Below are 21,003 nucleotides of genomic sequence, written 5' to 3' on the forward strand. Positions count from 1 at the left end.
GATGGTGACACTGCCGTATGTGGGATAAAAATGAAGTCACTAGCTCTCAGGCCTCCTGCTTGTTGCAAAATCTTTTATGTACAAATGCTAATTACTTGCTGAATGCTTAAGCAAATACAATTTAACATTTAGGTAAGGTGAGTCTAATCACTCTTGCTTTTCTTTTCAGCAGGAAAAGTATTTTGTAGTAAACATTATGTATATGTTGTAATCAAATAATGAAGACAATTTATCAAAGTAACTTATCTGTTGATTGATCAGTAAATAATCTTCTGTGATTAATGAACCACTATTTTAAGGTATTTTGATGAATAGTCTCTCTAAAACTGGACTGACATTTCAAGTTATAACTGAAGATTATTACTTCAACCTCTTTAATTCAGCTTCTTTGTTTGCTGAGAGGAATCTTAAATCTGTTCATGATTGCTGGCTTCTTTGGGGCACTTTTATTTATTAGAATGAGTTTATTCAAACATATGTTGACTTTTTTCTTGAGCTATTGATTATCACACATTGAATATGATTTTTGTCTAATTATATAGTCCCATCAGATTGATTTATAAAGTGATTAGAAACAAATTATTTCATCAACTTTGCTAGTTCAAAGTGTTGCTTTTTACACACTCTTTAGCCATTAGAAGACCATAATTCAGATGCTTACAGGAAGAAAAAGCATATCTTTGACGGAAATGGCTTCTTTCACAACTGTAGTGAATAGTCACAAATATATTAGCATCTATTTATTCCTCTTTAATAGATCAGGGCTAATTAACACACATGTTTATTAAAACAGACAAGCACTAAAAATCACATTCAAGATACGTCATAAATGACAAATTATTACTATTTGACATTTCTGAGCAAAGATACGATTGCATACCATTGCTCTGAGATTTGCTGTTATTGCTTTTTAATCTTTCGAGACCTTTAATTTGTGAAGTGCTATCACATCTATCTGATCATTGTTCAGCCAGGCATTCTCTTTGCATTTTTTAATATATATTTTTTAATAATCACCTCTCCTCTATGCATAATTTTGCAACTCAGCATGGAGCTTCCAGATATTCATGTGAGTAGTGTTCTGTTGCAGAAGTAGAAAAGATTAGAAATATCTTTTCATGGAAATCTTATATTAAAAATGTGATATTTTATTGCTTTTCAGTTTACCGAGCTTTTTTTTTTTAAATAAGTTGAAACCTTGAATATCTTTCTGAGTACTTTTGACTTAACTTTATGAGTAGAATCTCTCAGCAGCAAAATATTTGTAAAGAAAATACATTGTTAAAAAAAGTGCAGAAATATGCCCCACACCTGCAGAAAAATTAGTGTATATGATTAAACTTACCAAAGTAGCCAGGTGAAGATTTACCAACTTCCAGTATGTCACATCCTTTTCGTACGCAATTAAGTCAAATTTTCAACAAGTGCTTCATTAACTGATACTAGGCTTAGCAGTAGCGTTTTCTCTTTTAAAGCCTCCTTACTGAATGCTGGTATAGGGAACTAGTTTTTCTTCTTGTAGATTTGTTTCTAGGGGATTTGTTTATCAGGTCAGACGGAAGTGGCTTCAGGATCAATGCCCGTTTACAAAAGGTAACACGATCCATACGTTTTACTAAACTTCATTCCTTTCATAATTTTTTTTTTGTACTTTCACATTGATAAAGTTTGGCAAGAGAGATCTCAGTCAAGTGTGTAATAAGTTGCAAGAGCAGATGAAATGCCTCCACCCCTCCAACAATCCTTTTTTTCTTGTTTTCTTTTTTTTTTCCCCTCTCCGCTTGTCTTGATTCATTCGGTTGGATCTAACTACGCATTGTTCATCCTTCATGGAAGAACAGTAGTGATATAGCCCTTGGTTACGTTATGTACAATTAGATTTTAATTTTAACAAGTGTGCTAACTATCTGAGTAATTCTGAACACAGACAGCTTTTAGTATCGGAGTATTTGAGAGTTCGTCCAAACATCAATAATTCACTATTTTGTTGTGTTGCAAAACTGATTGGAAGCCGTCATCATTGATTTAGGTGTTCTTTGGTTGGGTGAATTGAAAGTGAAACTTCGGAAAAGATGGTTTATTTGGTAGATAACTTGTGAGGAAGCACTAACCGCCACAAATGTTCAAATCTACTGTGTAACTAACACACGTGTTCAGAGGGCTGAGTGAACACTTGCAAGTGCAGACAACCCTTGCAGTGTGACGTTTGCATTTTCTGTAAAGATTTTTTTTTTTTTTTCAGAACTCATCCACAAACCAAAACATGATACCCCAGAACTGTAAGTGCCTTTGATTTTGCTTAGCGTTGGACGTGACTGTGGATTGAGGAGGGATTATTCCAAGAGAATGAAATAAGAAAAGAACAGCCTGGGAAGGGGACAGCCAGCGAGGGAAGCCATACCTTTCCTGGGGGGGTAGCTAAGTGCGCTCTGCACCGGGCACTCTTTACATTTTTGTGTAGTGCATAAGCAGGCTCTTCTGCTGCCTAACTGAAATCTTCTGAATGTGCTGTAAAGCTGCTACTATGATTTTTACCTCCACAACTTCGTATATGAAATTATCTAGGTGGCCCTTTGCAAGCACCAGTCCCCAAATCAGCGCAGGGTCTACCAGACCAGACCTTACTCCTGCTCATGGAAGCTGCATCCTAAATCTAAATCTAACCCCAACTTCTGAATGTCTAAACATTCAAATACTGCTGTTCTGTTTGCCTGCGTGCAATTCGGAGGGTGACAGAGAAGGCTGTTGTACATTTTTCAGATACCAATACCCATACCTGGGCCTTGATAGCAGCCATGTGGGATCAGTTTTGAAAGAGGCAGTTGGGCAAATATTAGTAAAAGAAAGAAGTTGGAGTGCTAGCCTGAGGTCAGGGCTGGTGCGAACTACTCTCTGACATGTAGTGCTGGGACTGGTTTAGGTGGCTTTGGGTGTAGCTAGGCAGAAACTTTGTTTTTTAAGGTTGTTTTTGATCAATTAGCTCTGACTGAGACCTGGAGTGGTGTGTGGTTTGTTTTTTTTTTTTTTTTTTTATTTGTTTGGTTTTTTTAATTCTAGCTGAGAATTATCCTTAATGTGACCAGTATACTTATATTAAGCTAGTAGCAATTATATAAAAAGAAGTTATTCTATTTCCTTCCTTCCTGTTTCCTGGTGCTATAAATTGAAAACTGTCTCTAACTTCCTTTGCCCAGAATTAAAAATATTCTTAAAGGTTTAAGCACTTCTCTGGCTTAACTTGGGGAGCTATTGTTGGATGTAGGTGAAGTCATAATTGCTGTACTTTTGGCTAGAATTCATTTGTACTGCCTGACTTGCCTCCTGGTTCTGTGATAAAGCAAGTACCCCTCTCCGCTTGGACCAGGTTTGTGTACTTAACCGGCTCCTATCACCACCTCCTCTCAAGTTACATAAACTACTGCCTTTCCAAACAAGGATCGTCCTAGCTCCAACTATAAACTCAATCCTAGACAAACCTTTACCGTAGGATTAATTCCATGAACTATAATTTTCATCCTCAGAAGCAAATGTAGCCAAGTCATTTAACTGACTAAGCTCCAGTTACCTTGCACGTGCTTTCTAAATTAAATAATTACATTAGAAGAATGGCCTCTTCGGGACTAAATCCTAACATTTATGCTCAAATCTTGGCTTTCTGTCAACTAACTTTATTCGAAAATACACCTCTAAGCTGAAGCTGAAGCTGATCAGTTGTCTTTTACGCATCTTTTCCTGGTCATCTCCTTTGAGCACAGCCAGCGTCGCGGTTCGCTGGCCTTTGCTGACCCGGACTGTAATGCTGCCATCGCCCTTAGCCATGGTCTTTTAAACAGCTGCAGGGTTTGCCCAGTGACTCCTCCCAGGGTTAATCTCCTAGTTAGACCTATGCCCTTATGGATCAAGATGATACTTCAGGTCAATGATCTCGGCTTTGAACTTTGAACATAACCATGTCTATCCTAAGCATTTTCTCCAGCCCTACCTCCCTGGTTGTTCCAGAAATAGACACAGCCAGATGTCCTCACCGGCCTCTGCAGTTACCTTCCAAACTTGCGTATTAATTGTGCTACTAAGTCTCTGTATGCTGAAACCTTATGCTTCATGTTGCCTCAGCGCTGTAGACCGATGGCTGCTCCAGCCAACCCTCTCCCCTCTTCACCTGACAAGTCACTTCTTAACATAGGAGATCCTTGGATTTTGTTTGTACAACTCCTTATCCTTTCATTGGGTTTAGCCTTGGCATTAGGGTAGCCTCATTTGTTTGCCAGAGGACTAACTATAGCCAGGTGGACCAAACCTGTTCTCAGCTTTGCTGTCTTGCCTCTGAAGAGCTAAGCAATTCTTAGAGTTTACAGTTTTCTACCTTATCTAACCCAAAACTCAGGCTGAGCTGTAGCCTTCAAGCTCGTCTTTCTAAATAGGTCTCTAGAGTGCAAGTGAAGCTTAGTTTTAGGGCAGAGAAATAAATGAGTGCAGCATTGTCTAGAAGTGCCTCGCAGCTCTGTTAAGGATCTCCCCTAGCTGTAACACACCTGGCTGGCCTTTTGGCTATGGACAACCTCTTTAGGGTGGAAGGTCCAGAAATAAAATAATGTGGTCCAGGATTATGTTCCTCCAGCAATGTCTCCGCAGAGATACATGGTTATCAGAGCTGGGTGGAAAAGTCCTCAACTTTCTTCCTGGGTTTTCAAGCATCATTTGCTCTCAGAGGTCTCCTTGTTCTGTATCAGACGCTGTGTCAGATGCAGCTTGTCTCCTACTGCCGACAAGTGTAGAAGTTCTCTCAAATATCGACAAGGACAAACAACATCTCAGCTATACCTGGCTGGCTAGGGTCACCAGCACTGGGGCATGGTGTGAGGTTATGGGTTTCCAGCAGAATGCAAGTCAGTGCTGAGAGCTGCAGGGCAAGCCAGGTAAGAGTTGGTCCTAAGATCGGGTAGTCTACACCGCGTGTGTGTGTGTGGTCATCCTAAGGAGGGCCTAAAACTTCAGAACGCACTTGGAGTCTTATCTCTTGGTCTATCAGTGAGATTTCTCTAGGAGCATTTCTGTGGTGAGAAAGCTGGCAGATGTGGTCTCAGCACAGATGCTCTCACAAGACAGGCTAGAGATAGCCATGCCAATTAAAAGTAACGTGGCAAAAATAACCCATTCTTGCTGTCCAAATCAAAACACCTGAAATCTTGCTTTCCATATGCTTAGCTCTGAATAACTCTTAACGGCCTCAGAGCGTAGGTGCTACTGATGTCAGCTGGAGCAATAAGTGTTCAGCTCCCTTGGTAGTCAGACCTCGGGTCTCGAGTCAAGTACCCAGAGAATAAAGAGCACGCACTTCATGACCCCTGTGAAAAGTTCAGTTTCAATGGCTTGGGCAGCACCACCAAGAAGCTATGTGGTAGACAAAGAGATAAAATCTATTTTTTTTTTCTGGGGAAACATTCACATGAGAACTCCCACTTCTCTCCCTGTGAATGCCAGCCTCAGTCACCTCATGCTTCTCAGCTTTTCAGCAAATAAAGAGCAGTGGTCCAAAGACAGCAGTCTCCTATGTGCCTTAGTCTTGATTCATTCCCAGAGCTAGCATGTCCTGTACCCACTGCTCCATCATCTGAACTGGGTCCTTCCCCAAAGAGACCCAAAAAGGTACCAAAGGGGATTTATGCTCTGGTACTTTCTCATTTCTGGGTGCGTAGATTTGCAACCAAAATATTGGTCTTCTAAAAGCCTACAGCCTCCTTCTCCCATCCCTAATTAAAGAAAAGAGAAAGGAAGCCTCCTGTTTTCAGTTAGAGAGGGAAGTCTTGGCTTGTCCCAGAGCTGCAGCCACAGACCATGCAAGTTCAGCTGATCCTTTCAGTAAGTGCGGAGAGAAATCTTTTGAAATTTAGTCAGGGAGACACTGTTTGCCATTTTTCCAAGGCTTTACCTTAGACAAACTTTGGCAATTGCATTGGACCAACATAAATTACGCAAAACCCATTTTTCTATTTGCCAGCAAAATTTCAAGTGACTAATCCAAAGCTAGACTTATATAAGAAGAAATTCTGATTTTGTTGTTATGGCACAAACAGTACATTTTTATCTGCTAGATTTGTCCTCAAAAATACAAAATATTTTGCCTGAGAAGTTTCAAAAACTTCAGTTAGTGGCAAACACCTATTGTATGAAATCTTTGCCAAATGGTTAAAATCTGGCAAAGCAAAAAGGAATTTAATAATAATGAGAGCAAGTATCAGATGATTTTAACATGCACTGCCAACTCTGCCTTTAATAAGTGGTTTGTTGTTTGGTTTTTTTAAATCAGTAGACAGTAATACTTTTACAGAAGTTAGCGAGTGATGCATCGTACATTCCTACTTTTACACAATGATTTCTGTATAAAGCATTTATTTTTAAACTTCCTCTGGAGCAAATGAAAATATGATTTATTTTTGGCTTTGTTTTGTTTTTCTTCTATAAAAAACCCCCCACTATTAATAGAAAAACTTTCTAAGATGCTGTCAAAAGCAGAAACCTTTTCTATTCTTCAGAACCAACTTCTATGGAACTTCAATGGTCATTTTTCAGTGTATCCAGATCTGTATGGAGTAAAGCCTCTTTCCATTCAGAAATCAGTGACATCCACAAGATAACTAATATCCAAAGGGGATAAAAGGCAGAGGAGGAACAGAGTTGTTATTTCTCAAACACTTACCAATTCTTGTATGAAACTATTTGGTTTGTAGTCATCTGTAGGTATGTTTATTAGGGTAATGATATGTAAAGGAATAATGAAGGAAGAGCTTTTTTTTCGGCTGAAGTAAACCAGAAATTACTTGACTGTCTTGGTAAAAATTCCTGCTATCTAGCTTTGCTCTGGGTCTAGTGAAGCATTGTTTTGGGTAGGTAATGCTTTTACCATTAAAAATAGGTCACTTCAAGAGTTGAAACCTTTCCCTTTGAAGAGTTACTTCTAAAAAATATATTTAGAAAAAAGCATTTATTGAGTATTATTACACCTAGTGAGAGTTACTTCCAAACTACATAACTCAACAAAACTACCTTCTTTAAGACAACTTTATTTATACACCTTCTTATGGTTCCTCTTCTTTTCTGAGAGTTTCTTTATGAATTCCTTGGGTGTCAGCTTGAACTTTAGTAACTCGGTCGTGACATTGATAGCTCTTGGCCATCTAGGCGATTGCCTTTCCTGTCAGATGCTGTGCCTGGTTTTCATCTCTCGGCACCTGATCTAAAAACACAAGGTGTCACGCAAAACAGAACGCTGAAGCAGAATTAGGAGACAGCAGCCAAGGGATCAGGTCTGAATCTCACCTGGCAGATCAGAGAGCTGCTGACCTGCTTTCTCCAATTTCACTTCAAGTGATTTGGGAGAGGGATTAATCTCATCCACGTTTAGACAGGCGCACGTCTAAAGCAACCATTCTCCAGTCCCTCTGTAGTCAGTGACAAAGCCTATTAAGCGTGTAGCGCGCTTCAGGGCGTAATTCCTCTGACCTATATTAGGCACCCGTTTTAGGATCCTCGGTAGCTGTTACTACTTCTCCTTAGCGGCTTTAAATGCGACTATTCCAGATGTATCTATCCATCTTACACGAGTCCTTCCCATGGTCTTCAAGCCGCCTGGCCCCCAACTGCTAATGAGCACGTTTACTGGCCTGAGTTTTAAACATGACGCTGTCAGATGCATGAAGCTTGCACAGAGGTTGCCTAACCTTGTCTGTTGAGTAAGGAGTGATAAACTTGTGCCTCTATCTCGATTTTTGCTTTCTGATCCACAGGTATGACTGATGGAGCCTGATTTTGCGTTCTGATCCACAGACATGTCTGATGGAGCCTGGTCCCTCTACTACTGTCTTGCTGGCCGAAAACTGCAGTATATGAGGGTTCTTGTCGGCAAGGAGAAGATCAACAAGATCTTCCTCTGTCTGAAAGTGGCACTGGCTAGGTCGAGGATACGCTGTGCTAGATAGGCCAGCGTACGGCAAGAGGTTACAGAGGTTGTTGGTGTGCTGGGGACCCTGACATAGGCTGGGTGATGTGTGAACATCCTTTGTTTTTCAGAGCATTTTAAGGGTCTTGCAAAATATTTTACCTCATTTTACAAGTGGCAAACTGAGAGGAAAAAAAAAAATAAGTAAACCAGCAACAATTCAATGAGACTGTATGTCAGACATCTTCAACCCTGGATTCCAGACCTCTAAACCAGTGTCTCCTGTGCAGCTGCACTTGGTTTCAGACAGTTATATTCTCCTCTCTGCAAGTTAATTATTGCAGAAATAGAGGTGTAATGAAGGAAAGAACTATAGTTTTCCAGCTGGAGGCAAAGTGACTTTGAAATGGAGAAAGGAGTCAGCTGGCAAATCATCAATCAAGGATACAGTGCTGAAATCTGTGCGCTTGAGTGTTGATAAATGAGACTGATTTTTTTTACTTTAATGTGGTTCCCAGGACAGCTGTCATTAAATTGAAAATTGCAGAGGTTTTCTCCCAATGACACTCATAACTATCTTTTTCCCAGCTCAATGTAAGAGCTGTAGGCAGAAGAGTAGCACTGAATCAGAAGGACCCAGCATCCTCATCACCATGAATGCTATATAAGGCCATTATGGTGATAGATATTGATTGGTCAGCTATGGGATAAATCACAAGACAAATTTGGAGGTGAAGAATTGTAGTTTTACATTAACTTTCTATTAACTAGCCTCTATTCTAGCCTTAACGATGTTTATTTTTTCCTGGCCGGCTCTGTATGGCGTACCACCAGGAAACATGTAACATTGGGAGGGAAAAGTTTTGAATCCCCCACTGCTGTTATACTTTGGCATTGGATTATCCAGATAGCTGGATTTAGTGGATACAGTAGTCCTGCCAAGACAAGACATGTTGTAAAGAATGACATCTGTTTCTGTTTGCTCATCAGTGGCTTCCCACGTGATAATCATAGTAATGAAAATTACAGGATCCCATCAAATAACTACAAATGTTTTTTCCATTCTGCGTGTGCTTTTTAGGACTTAATGTGCTGTGAGAAGAGATTACTTTAGAACAAAACCCCCTGATATTTTGGGAAGTTATAAACTTGTATCTAGTTTCATCAAGCTCATTCAAGTTATTCTCTAAATTCAATAAATTGCCCCTGTTGTCCAACTGAAGAAAGTATCAATAGAAAGTCAAGTTAAAGGGAACTTTTGTTGCACTTACCTGCTTGCCAGATGTTGCTGTAGGTATTAGCTGGGCAAAGAGCTTTTTGATTTTGGTAGCACATATCAGTTCACTGTCTGGATATGCAGACAATGGATCATTCTTTTTTTAATAGTGGCATTTGAAACCTTAAGAGGTGATGTTTGGATGTTAGCAAAAAAAAATTTATGTGAAATGCTATCTTACGATGGAAATAGATGGTATGAAGATCGCCATAAAGCTAGCACTGCTTCTTGTACCTCTCTGAGACTGAGTGTTTGAGTGATGTAGTTAGTTCAGTTCAGCAAAATCACTTGCATTATCCTGAATTAGCTTGGCTGAGAATTTGTCCTGTTTATTTGCCTGACTCGACCATATATAGTATTATCTAAGTACAGCGTGGCTGATCATCCCCCAAACTGGCAAACATTGCTTTGGATTTTAAATGAATTTAAATTTTTTCAGTGAAGGAAGCATAGATCGCTCTTTCTTATGGATGTTCATGGGGATGAGAGAAAATTTCCCTCTGCTATGAACTGATGAAAGAATTCATCTACTATGAATTACCATGACTACACCCACTCCTATGGTCTGTTTCTTTTAGCGATAGCTTAAGGAGAAAAGATAATGGAGGAAAATAGGGACGGTATTTCTTAAAATGAAAATAGAGGTAAACATAAAGTAATTGTGGTAGGTAGTCTTTCTGCCACACAGTAATTTTCTTACCATCATCTTTGTAGCCACTTAAAAACACCTGGGAAATTACTACAATACAACTAAGTTCAGAGGCTGTTTTGGTGTTGACAGTCAGCAGGCAGTGATTAGACTATTAGTTCTCTAGTGATTGCAACATAATACAAAGACAAGCAAAAGGGGGCAGCTTTTTGTTGCATTCATCTTCAACATAAAAAAGAGCAACCTTTGACCGAGTTATTTACAACATGAAGAGCTTATTGCGTGGACACCTCTAAAAATCTCTGCGCTGCATCCGTGTGTCCTGGAGAACAAATCCAGAGGCGCTGCTGACTAGCCAAGAGCATCACAAAAACAGGCAGCAATTTCCCTAGAGCTGGAAGTAGCTTGCTTTTTTTTCTTCAGTGCTGTGCCTTTTGATATTTAAGAAATAGTTAATGATTTTCCACTACAGTGGAAAAATCCACAGATCCATCATCTCAACAGGATATTCATACACATTTCTATATTTTAGATGCTTTGATAGCACTCTGTGGTAACATACAGTTACAGCTACAAACGACTATGAATAGCAGTCTCCATGGACTTGGTGTCAGCTATTTTGGTAATCAACACATTGCAGAGATTTATACATCCCTCTAAGGAATAAGGCTTGGAATTTTAGCTGTGTCGCTTAGACCAAAATTGCACCCACACCCTCAGACACATGTTAATCTAAAAGAAGGATTAACAGAGTCACAATCTAAAGAGTAGTATAGTGACAACTCTATTCTCTTCACTTGTGGAAAGAATGAAATTATTCAGAGCTCTGAATGTAATTTCCTAAACAAGAAAACAACAGTATAAATGCATTGAGTGGGTTTGCTTTTACCCTGGATTTTTTTTTTTTTTTTTCCAAAAGTTGTGGCAGTTACAAAAAGTATTCCACAGCCCTTTAGTGAAGGTGAGGGTTTGTCAGCTGGACTTATGCTGAGGAAAAACTACTTGGTGAAAATGTCCAAAGAGATCAGCAGAAAACCAATACCAATATAGATGGGTATGTTGCCTGATGGAAGGTATCGGGCAGTACTGAAAACAACAGTTTGTGTGAAAAATAAGTACTTTCAATAAGCAAATTTACAATCAATTATCGATATGGCAGATAGAACTCAGTTGATAAGATATCCATACTTGCAAAGTGTTGATCTTTTAAACATTTCATTATTTTTTTTCAAAAGAATAATACCTCAAGAGGACTGCTGTGGTACTAAGAAAGAAATGTGACCTTTATTTCTAGTTGGAGTTTTGTATATCTGCTCAGAGAAAAAACAGAACTTGTGATAAAGTGAAAAGTGACAAGCTGCTGTACGTAGAACTCTGTTAAAAAAAAAAAAATTCCATTTGTTTTTAAATTTGAAATATTCTGATAAATTAATTTGATAGTTACTGAGTTCTCCCTTTTGAATATTGATTAGCTAACAATTGTCTCATGGGCTATTTTCACATCCCTTATATGACAAAAGTGATTGATTTCTGCTATACAAAAATGGGCGAAATCCTTGTTTTGGTGATGGTGGCAGTGGTTCTGTCATTAAAATCAGTGAGCTCTGAGATTTTGGGCTCACAATAAGGCCTTGCCAGTTTAACGTAACTCTTATACGTTCCAGATGGTGTTCGCTCCTGCCATCTGCTAAATAAGACCTCTTTTGGGAGCCTGTCAGTCACTGCCTCCAAAAGGCACCTTGCTTTGTGCCAAGGCTGGAACACTGAATTTGGGGCTAATGAGAGATTACTGACTACTCATTTCAGGGATTTTCTGCTTTTCCCGAGATGTAGCACCGTGCATTGGCTGGGTTTGTATGATCCACAAGAGTCTAGACCTTGTGCTTCAATTCTGCGGGAAAATGATCCCGGTTCCGCAGAGCTGCCAGGTTGGAGCTTGTTGCTGATACATCAGTCACTAGAATTTCTTATGGCAGCGTCTGCAGATCATTGCATCCTTTAGCATTCAGTTCTATCAGACTTATTTAATACTTTGCTCTCTCAGCATGTTAGCTTTTAACACATAATGTGAACCAATAAAAATTTTGGCTGAAGGAAAGGATTTTTCATGTTTAGGACTGAAATTTGGACTTCTGAGAATGTGTCTTAAGTTTTCGGAGGCCAGAGCCAGTTATTAAATATCATGGGATACATGAGTGTTACTTTGACAAAATATTTCTGCATTGTCTATCTTGTTAAACAGCTCTTCCTATATACCTCGTTATTTCTATATCATGAGGACCCTTTCAATATAGAAAACAGATGGAAAAATCTCATGAGTGGGTCATTCCTGAAAAAATCCATCTCTAAAAAGTTACGATAATCTAAAGAAATTCTTGTGAAATTTTCCCTCCAAAGAAAACCTTTCTTCTGCAGAAACTAAGTAGTACTTCACTTGGAGAGGGTGGCAAGACAACAGCCTTTAGTAACTCAGTTCATGTCATATTTCTATCTTCTTTAAAATAGGAAAATTTTTTGAAGTTGCCTTTTTGTGTTCTTTAAATATTACCTAAATGGTACTTAACTATCTCCATAAAAAAGACTCAATAATTATCTAACAGTGTCTGAAAGTTGTTTGAAACACTGTTCAGTTCTAGCTCATCTCATGAATAAATTTTCCAGTCGGCAAATGATGCCATCTGCAGCATGCCAGCACCATTTTCGTCCCTCTAAAAGAAAAACAAATCTATTTAAACTGCCAAAATAATCAGTTTAATCTTATAATGGAAAGGATAATAAATAATTTGGCATATTATTAAAATGCCTACCTGCTAGTGTATGTACATATTACACTACCCTGTTTAGACAATCTGCTGCATTAAAACTATTGCATTTATTTAAAACTGGTGAAAAGGCATTGTGCTTGAAAGTTGAATGGAATCCTTGCAATCCACTGAATTCAAGGAAAAGCTGCTTTTAACCTAAACAGAGGCGTAATCTTAAGTTCCATTCATTTAGGATTAAACCCAGAGGAACACCACCAGCCTTCTGGACCTTTGCAGGTACACCAAGCCAGAGGACACGTATCTCGTACCATAAAGAGCAAAGAGAGGCTCGTATTCAGGAAAGATCACTTATGACAGTAGCTCACAAATGGAAGAGAACATCACGCTTCCAGAGATCCCACTTTCATCAGGCACTTTCATAGGAAGAAGATTCATTCTAGACTGCTGTTTATTTGGTGTGTGCTCTCCACTTCTTAGAGTCAACCTCAACCTTGAGTTCTTCTCTCAACCTCCGATAATGTTCTGCTTTTAATTAATTTCATCAACCATCCCATTCAGACGCTTTTGGTTCTCACTGATCAATCTGTTCAGGTGTGAAATGGTTTCACTTGAAAGAACAGCTGCCCAAACCTTTGGGTTAGTGCCTGCTGCTCACTTCATTTTTCTGTCAAACACCGTCAGCAGACACATAGCAGTACCCCACCGAAGCCTCAACCTTGTGAGATCCCTCATCACCACTCATGCCACTTCTTGCAGTAGTCCCAGCACCTCACACCTGTAATACAGAAGTTGCACCTCTGCCACCATTCGGCACCAGAAGTTGGGTGGAAGGAGTTGCTCTATCAGTTTCTGAAATCCAGCAACCTCCGAGATGGTTTTTTGCTTTGGAAATATCATTGTGGTTTTAAGGATGAGGGAAGGAAAACGCAGAGTAATTCAGGCTGCAGGTGACCTCAGGAGGTCTCTAGTCCAAACCCTGTTCAAAGCCAAGCTGGCTCTGAGATCAGACCAGGTTGCTCAGGGCTTCATCCCGTTGTGTCATGAAACCTCCAAGGGTGGAGACTTCCCAGACTCTGGATAAACTGTTCCCATGCTTGAATGACTATACTATATCACTGCTCTTCTTGGGATAGTGAAATCACTCTTTTTTTTTTTTTTTTTTTTTTTCCCCCCCATTCGCATGCATGTCCCATGCATCTGGGGGAGGTTCCCAAGTCCCATTTATCTGACCATCATACTTAGAGCACAGTTTATAGAGCAGGAAATCAACACATAGGAAAAGGAGGGCAATTTGCCTTAAGCCTTAAATTCTGAGATAGCCAGAAGCAATGTTCAGTATGTTGTAAATCATCCACGTATAAAGAATGCCAGTGTCATGCTTTTACCTTGGATCACTGGTGCATTTATCCCTGAGGCATTTAGGTATGTGCAAGGTAAAACCCAATATTAATCTGCCAGGCAGCAATACAAAAAGTAATACAAACCAGCACAAGAGTTCTATGTTTATAGGCTTCTGTATTTTTTTACCAAGACCCCTCTTGCTCCTTGCTTTTAGGGACCCCAGCATAGAGATAATAATTTTACTGTCTAACCCCCTCCCTGGAGTTTTCTATGAAAAGACAATTGCCTTTGAAAGGTTTTAGAAACATTAGAAACATTTTTAGAAACAGCTAGGGATAGGGGATGGAGTGAGAAAACCCCACATATTTACAACAGAAAAGGTACATTATTTTTAAGCATAACAAGAGCTAAAAATTAAATATTGGAACTGATGTGGAAATAGCCCTCCCTGGACTACAAGGCACTGTATTTTTACAAAGAAAATCAGGTTTTAAATGATTGAAATATGAGCATTTGGAAAGCATGTCACTAGGAAAAAAAAAAAGTTGCGATTTTGAAAGAAGTAATCTCTGCTTGCGCAGTATAAGTGAAGATCCCTGAACTCCACAACAACTACAAACTAGATAGGACACAATTTTAAAAAAAAAAACCACAACAAAAAAAACCAACAAAAAACCCCCATGCAAGTCTAAGGAGTAATGAAAGATGGTATTCACAATTCACTTATATATATATATTACTTTAAGGCAGCTTAGTTAGAGAAAAGTGGAATAAAATGATAGGATTGGACTAGTGTCGAGTCAAACGCCGACAACATTTGCATAGCTGCTGTGTAATTATTGTCTAAGCAGCACAGCTTCGAAGCAGTAGGGATTAGCCTTTTGAAACGTTATCCTCAAAGGAAAATCACAAACAAACAACAACTACAAGGGGAATCAAATACAAAAGTTGACGTTAACCGAAGAGCACATTTACACGGTTAACCACTGAACGTCAGGAAATGCCAAAGTTCAGTCTGGCGGCGTAATTGTGCTGCTGCTTTTTTGTGTGCGTTATCTCACGGGCTGATTACACGGATGCCTAAAGTCTCTCAGACAGAATCCATCGGATATAATGGCCCCACACAGATGTAAACCTGTGCATGTGTTCAGTATTCCTCACCGATGTGTCAGTAGCCAGTGACGAATCTGTGGAGATGAGGTGGGTATAGGAATGCGTTCAAGTGATGACTAAGAGGACTCAAACTCTGGTAAAATAAAAGTCAGGACTCCATCATCTCAAGTGCCACAAAGACCTCTGTAAGGGGATCTCCTGGTGAAATCTGGAATATAACCTGTTATATTGGAATATAACCAATATATTGTTCCTGTGAAGGAGTATTAAAAAAATTAATCTTTGGACACTGCAAGTTAATGCATTGCTTTTCCTAGAAAATTAAAGTCCAAAACGAACATGACATGCAACCATGAGATCCTGCCTCAGAAACCAGTAGCTGAGGTTTCAGAGGTGGCCTCCAGCTGAGACAAGGTGTGAGATTTACGGATAATGTTCACCTGGGACGCAGGTCTGTGTCTCTGGTCTTGTAGCCGTCAGTGATGGCTCCTGCTCTGCTGGTCTGTTGCTGTCACATTTGATTTTGGCAGGCTGAAGAAGGTTCACTGAGCCAAATCTCTCATCTTTCCCTTTTTCTCTGACAAGCTCTCCCAAAACCTGAGCTACAAGACTCAGATAACAAACTATAGTGGAAACATTTTGAGCGTGTATGTGCGTGTGTATGGAAAAAATCCAAAAAGAAGATGAGAAAATGCCAGGAAAGGACAGGCCTTCTAGAACAAGGCATTATCTTAGGGATGTGGAAGGGGGAAAGGAAAATGAAATTGGTTAACTTCCCGAGTCAAAAGGGACAAATCTCTTCTTCCAATGACTTTACAGGTAAAGTGGCAGATACATCCTCATTTCTGAGAGGAGTTTTGGAGCTAGACACAAAATTCTGCTTTACTTGTTGCCTTGTACTGCTGCCTGACTCTGCGTATGGAACGGTGCCTGGGAGGTGGTAGAGGGAGGTAGCGGAGACATTTTGTAGGGCAGCTGTAGTGAGAAGGCAGGGGAAATAACAGCAATAAATCGACTGGGAACTGGGAGAAACAGGAACTGGTAGGAGCAGTAGCTGTGGTAATCACCCATGCTTTGAAGTGAGTGGCTGCAGAAAAAAAAAAAATCCATCCTTCAGCTATGTACTCATTCTGCCTTCTTTTCTGAATTTCCTTATTGTTAGAGAGTCTTTGATAGAGAGAGGGTTCAGTGGATACAGCAGCAGGCTTATAGGGCTGTGTAAAGAAATACTATCGCCTTTCTCTTCCTCTGATGTAGTAGTTCTGTGCAAAGAGCAAAAAAACTGCACAGCTTTATCCAGTACGCTGTGACTTCTCACCAGACACCTTGTCAGACTTAATATATTGTTTACCACCTTTCTCTGTATATGGTACCACAGCCAGATTTTTCATTCATGTAACTGGTTTCGGTGTAAGCTAACATGAATGAACAGCTGAATAAGACTTCCCAAAGCAGTGCAGAAGTACCTTACTGAAATTCGGATGGAAGCTTTCACTGACACAATTCTTTCTGGCTTCCAGCTACTGATAGTACAAAGTTACCGGATTAAACATTTTTTGCCTGCCTGTGAGGTATTCTGGGTGCTCAGAGTAAGAAGTTGGGTGAGCAAATAAGTGATGCATCATGTGAAGGAACACAATAGGAAATTTGTGAAGCACGTTTGGAGTAATTCCAGGAATTACTGGAGTGTCAGGTCAGTTGCCCCCACCTCCCTTCCTTTCATCCTTTCACACTGTCGTGTTGGACTCTGTTATTTTCCTAGAAGGTTGGTTTTGATTGCAGTTACTTGGACCGCCAGCTGTATTCCCAACCTCCTCCTGCCAGCCAGCCAGATTTAACATGAAATCCGTGTATTTTAGAGAGGGTGGGTCGTGCTTAGTAAGGCTCTCGCTAGAGATAATTGTGGAGGTCTGGTTGATACAAGCAGTATAAAAATATAGTCAAGGGCTGGAAGCATTCACAGCCCAGCTGCTGCAGATGAGAGGAGTGCTCCGTCACGGATGGAGGCGGCACGCAAAGGAAGCATCAGAGCCAGGAGGTACCATCCTCTACTGCCGCGAAACCCCATCACAGTATTTGATGGTGAGATGTACCCTCTCCAGCAGCTTTATTCTTGCTCCTGGACAGAGTGGGGGGAATGGCCCTTCTCATAAGGCATAGGGCTTTTGTGTACTTCACCAGATGCTTTTTTTTTTAGGAGAGCTGGGGGCAAATAAATTGCCTGGGAGGATAGGGGAATAAGCCATTTTGGGAACGCTACTGAGCAGAGGATGTACCAGGCCCAAGGGGACTGTTTATATCTTGTTTTATCTCAGTAAGCCAGAGGGAAACGCTCTTTCAAACATGTTAAAATTCATTAAAGCTTTAGAGAGGAAAGCAGGGTCTGGATAACCAGATGTTTGGATGTGGTAAACTCTGGCAGTTGCTAATTAGCTATTATAGAAGTTGGACAGGAACAGACAGTCTGGTCACAATAGAAATAATAATATGCTGATCTTTTCTGTTTTTCTGTCTCCCACTCCCCCATTGCTGCCTGCTTGTTCCTCAGAGATATCAAACCATTGGCCACAGCAGTTAGAAATGTGGTTTAAACAGCTGTCATTTTGCATCCTGCTGGCTGCTGAGCTCCCTTTTATCTGTCCCAGATGCAGGGCTCTCTTTCCATCGATGATTTACTTGCATAGCTCCTCTGCTTGAAATACTGACTGTCCTTCCTGAGCAACTTCTTCCTTCGTGTTATGTAAGAGAAAAAACACCCCCCCACACTCACCAACGGTAATTAAACTTATTGTCAAACATTTTTATTCGTTAATGTTTGTTTATTGTTAAATACTGGCAGCTGAGCAGCCATTGTCCATGATGGTGCGGGTAAACCTACACAGCACAATGGGCTGCTGTGTAAGCATACGTTTTCTCTTGTGTTTTCTTTATCACGGGCAAGTTAAACCAATATAGAGCTATTTCAGCCACAAACCCTGAGCAAGGAATTAAGAATTTAACAAAGAAATCCCTCAAACTCTTGTAAGAAGCAGCTGAACCTCATTCTTATAATGAAATGAGTGGCTTCTTTTGGTTTTACAGACAGAAGCAGGAGAAAATACTAGTCTGCTAAAAGTCACCAATGGCTGCCATCAAACAAGTCTGATTCAAAGACCACCAAAGGCATAGTTCACATGCTGGGGCTTCCAGACAGGCTCTTCCAACTGAACACCTTCAGGGCTGTGATGCTGTCAAGGGTTCGCTGGGATCAGGCGCCAGCAGTTGGATTTCCTGGGGATTTATCAGCCCAGTCCATACTGTGCAGCCTCGATACTGGTGGGTATTTCACCTGTGGGTATGGGTGAGTTTTCTCCCTGCAGTGTGGAAGAAAGGGACATCTCTAGTCTTAAGCAACCAATTTTTAGCAGGTTTTACTTACACCCACGTCCTGCCAGAGGAAAGCAGGGCAGCTGGATCAGCACGGGTAATTTGACAACGCTGCAACAGAAGAGACCAGCTCAATTACTTCTCCTTTACTCTTAAAGAGATTTAAACGCACGAATCTCTAATAACTTTGTGGTATTTGGCCTCACGGATCTTTGTGTTTGAGGCAGGAACACTAACCACAAGTGTGATTTTTGCAGGATCGAGAGTGAGACCATGAGGCACGTCTGTGAATCTATATACAGAGTAGGTTATAAAGACTGGGAGATGCTCATAGAAACATTACCATATTACATATTTAGGAGCCCTACAATCAACTGAGACTTAAAGAATGACAGAATGGAAGCTGTCTTGGGTAACAAAGTCTGAGAAACTCCCTGTTGCTGTCATCTTTCTTGCTTATAGCCAGGAGGGGTCTCTGACTTAAGTGACTTTGAGCACTTTTGGGACTGAACAAGGGGGTATGGCTTGCTGCTGCTTTTTGTTACAAAAGGGGAAGGCAAAGATGAGGAGAAAGATGAGGAAATGAAATGAAAGAAGGCAAGGCCAGTAACGAATACAGCAGTAGTAGGAGGAGAGCTGCCTTCTAACCTCTCCTTGACCACCAGAACTGAGGCCGGATGATGTGACTCTTGCCAAAACTTGAAGGGCTCCTGAGGAAACAGAGATGGCTAGGAAAAAAGGAGGGTTTGGGGCAGGAAAAGCATTGCTATGGAACCTAGTGGGAGCCTGACATGGTACTATAAGAGATCACTCAAGACTATGAGTCCTAGGGTTTGAAAATTCCTCTCAGAAAATTTCTTAACAGGAAGGAGGATTTGGGGCAGAAATAATGTGTTTTCTGCCCCTTTTCTGATTCTCTCATTTCTATTCCTGTCTTTGAGCTTTTTTTTTTTTTTTTTTTTTAGTCTCGTCTGTTCAGCAGTCACAGGCAGTGTGTCTTGGGTTGTTCGCTTGGATATGAAGCAGTCCCCTGTTTTGTGCTTTTCAAGCTGTGCCTTAACATCTTCTGCAACTCACTACTTCGAGACCTTGTTAATATGTTCCCATGACTGCCAAAAGCGCAGATTTTCCTAGTTAGAAATAATAATAGTGGATAAAAGTTTGTTATGATGAACAAGGAGTTAATATGGGAGTGGGAAGATTTATTCTGGTCACAGACATCAAAACCTAAGTGGTAATTCATATTATATGTATTTAATTATCATTGTTTTTGTTTGTTGGTTTGTTTTTTGTTTGTTTTTGTTTCTGTTTTCTTCCTTCTGTAGAAGCATTTTTACCAAACCTACAAATAATGCCTTTAGGACAGTCTGCAGTGACTAAAGTCAATGAACCCTCGAGAGACAGCATTGTGCCTCCATCAAGTACGTTAAACAAGCTCAGTTTTATGGCTTGGGGTTAGCAATGGTCAAAAATATCTGAAAAGAGTCTTTATCATCCCCACAAAATTAAGTAACTAGTTCATTCATTTGTCATACTGCATGAAGCCATAGAACTTCTGTTCTTTTGTGCTGGGACTAATGGCATCACAAGCACTGACTTTCTGGGAGGCAAAACTTGCATATCTTTAGTCCATTACTGTTTTATAATGCTCATATGAACCATTTGATGATGATGGAATTAGTGCAACCACTTCTCACTAATCAATATTACCACCCCAAGATACTTTCTGATTTACTGAAGACTTGTCTAATAATCATGTTTTCTACTGTACTAAAGAAATCTATGGCTATGGTAGCATGACAACCTTGAAAAACCTCAAGCAGTTTGTAACTGGTGCTTGGCATCATGCTAAGCAGTTAAGCTGATGGTAACAGTTTACTGATTTCAACAGGTGTGAAGATAAAAGTATGTGTTGTTCTAAAGAAAACGTTGCAATTGTGAGTGACCCCCAAAGTTTTGAGATCAAGTCTGAGCTTTAATTCAGTCCTTTCTTACCTCTTACAGGTTGTGGATCTTTAAATTTTGGCCAATGGAGAAGTCAAGCCTTTTGACAAGTTTGCATGTATAGTTAATTACAAAAGATATGTGCTCTTTTAAAAATATCCTCTTTTTAAAAATCTGGCACCTTAGAAATAGTCCACAGGACTTTGAGGGGTCTGCAAACTCCAAGTTAAACCCAACTGATTTAAAGCATAAAGGATGGTGTTCAGTGAGCCATCACGGTAGGGACAGCATTACCTAGTAATGATGGATAGAGAGCAAACCCATAGTAATGGTAGCGTCATTAATACATACTTGATTAACTATGTTCTTTTATCGTCGTTCTGCAAGGTCAAATGTTTGCCGCAGAAGAGTTTGCCATTTCTTGGCTTTGTCTGTGCATGCTCGTGCATGTGTGTATGTGTTGCTGTGCAGTGATTGCTTCACAAGGAAAACTAATCTCTGTGGAGCTACCAGAGGACAGATTTTCTTTTAAGCAATGATTTTGTAAGTTGTTAAAGTGCAAGGACCAATCCTGTCATTGTATATGATTTATCTAGTGGGTGGGAAAGTTGTC

Source organism: Buteo buteo, chromosome 26 (genome assembly GCF_964188355.1).
Source record: "Buteo buteo chromosome 26, bButBut1.hap1.1, whole genome shotgun sequence".
Taxonomy (NCBI): Eukaryota; Metazoa; Chordata; class Aves; order Accipitriformes; family Accipitridae; genus Buteo; species Buteo buteo.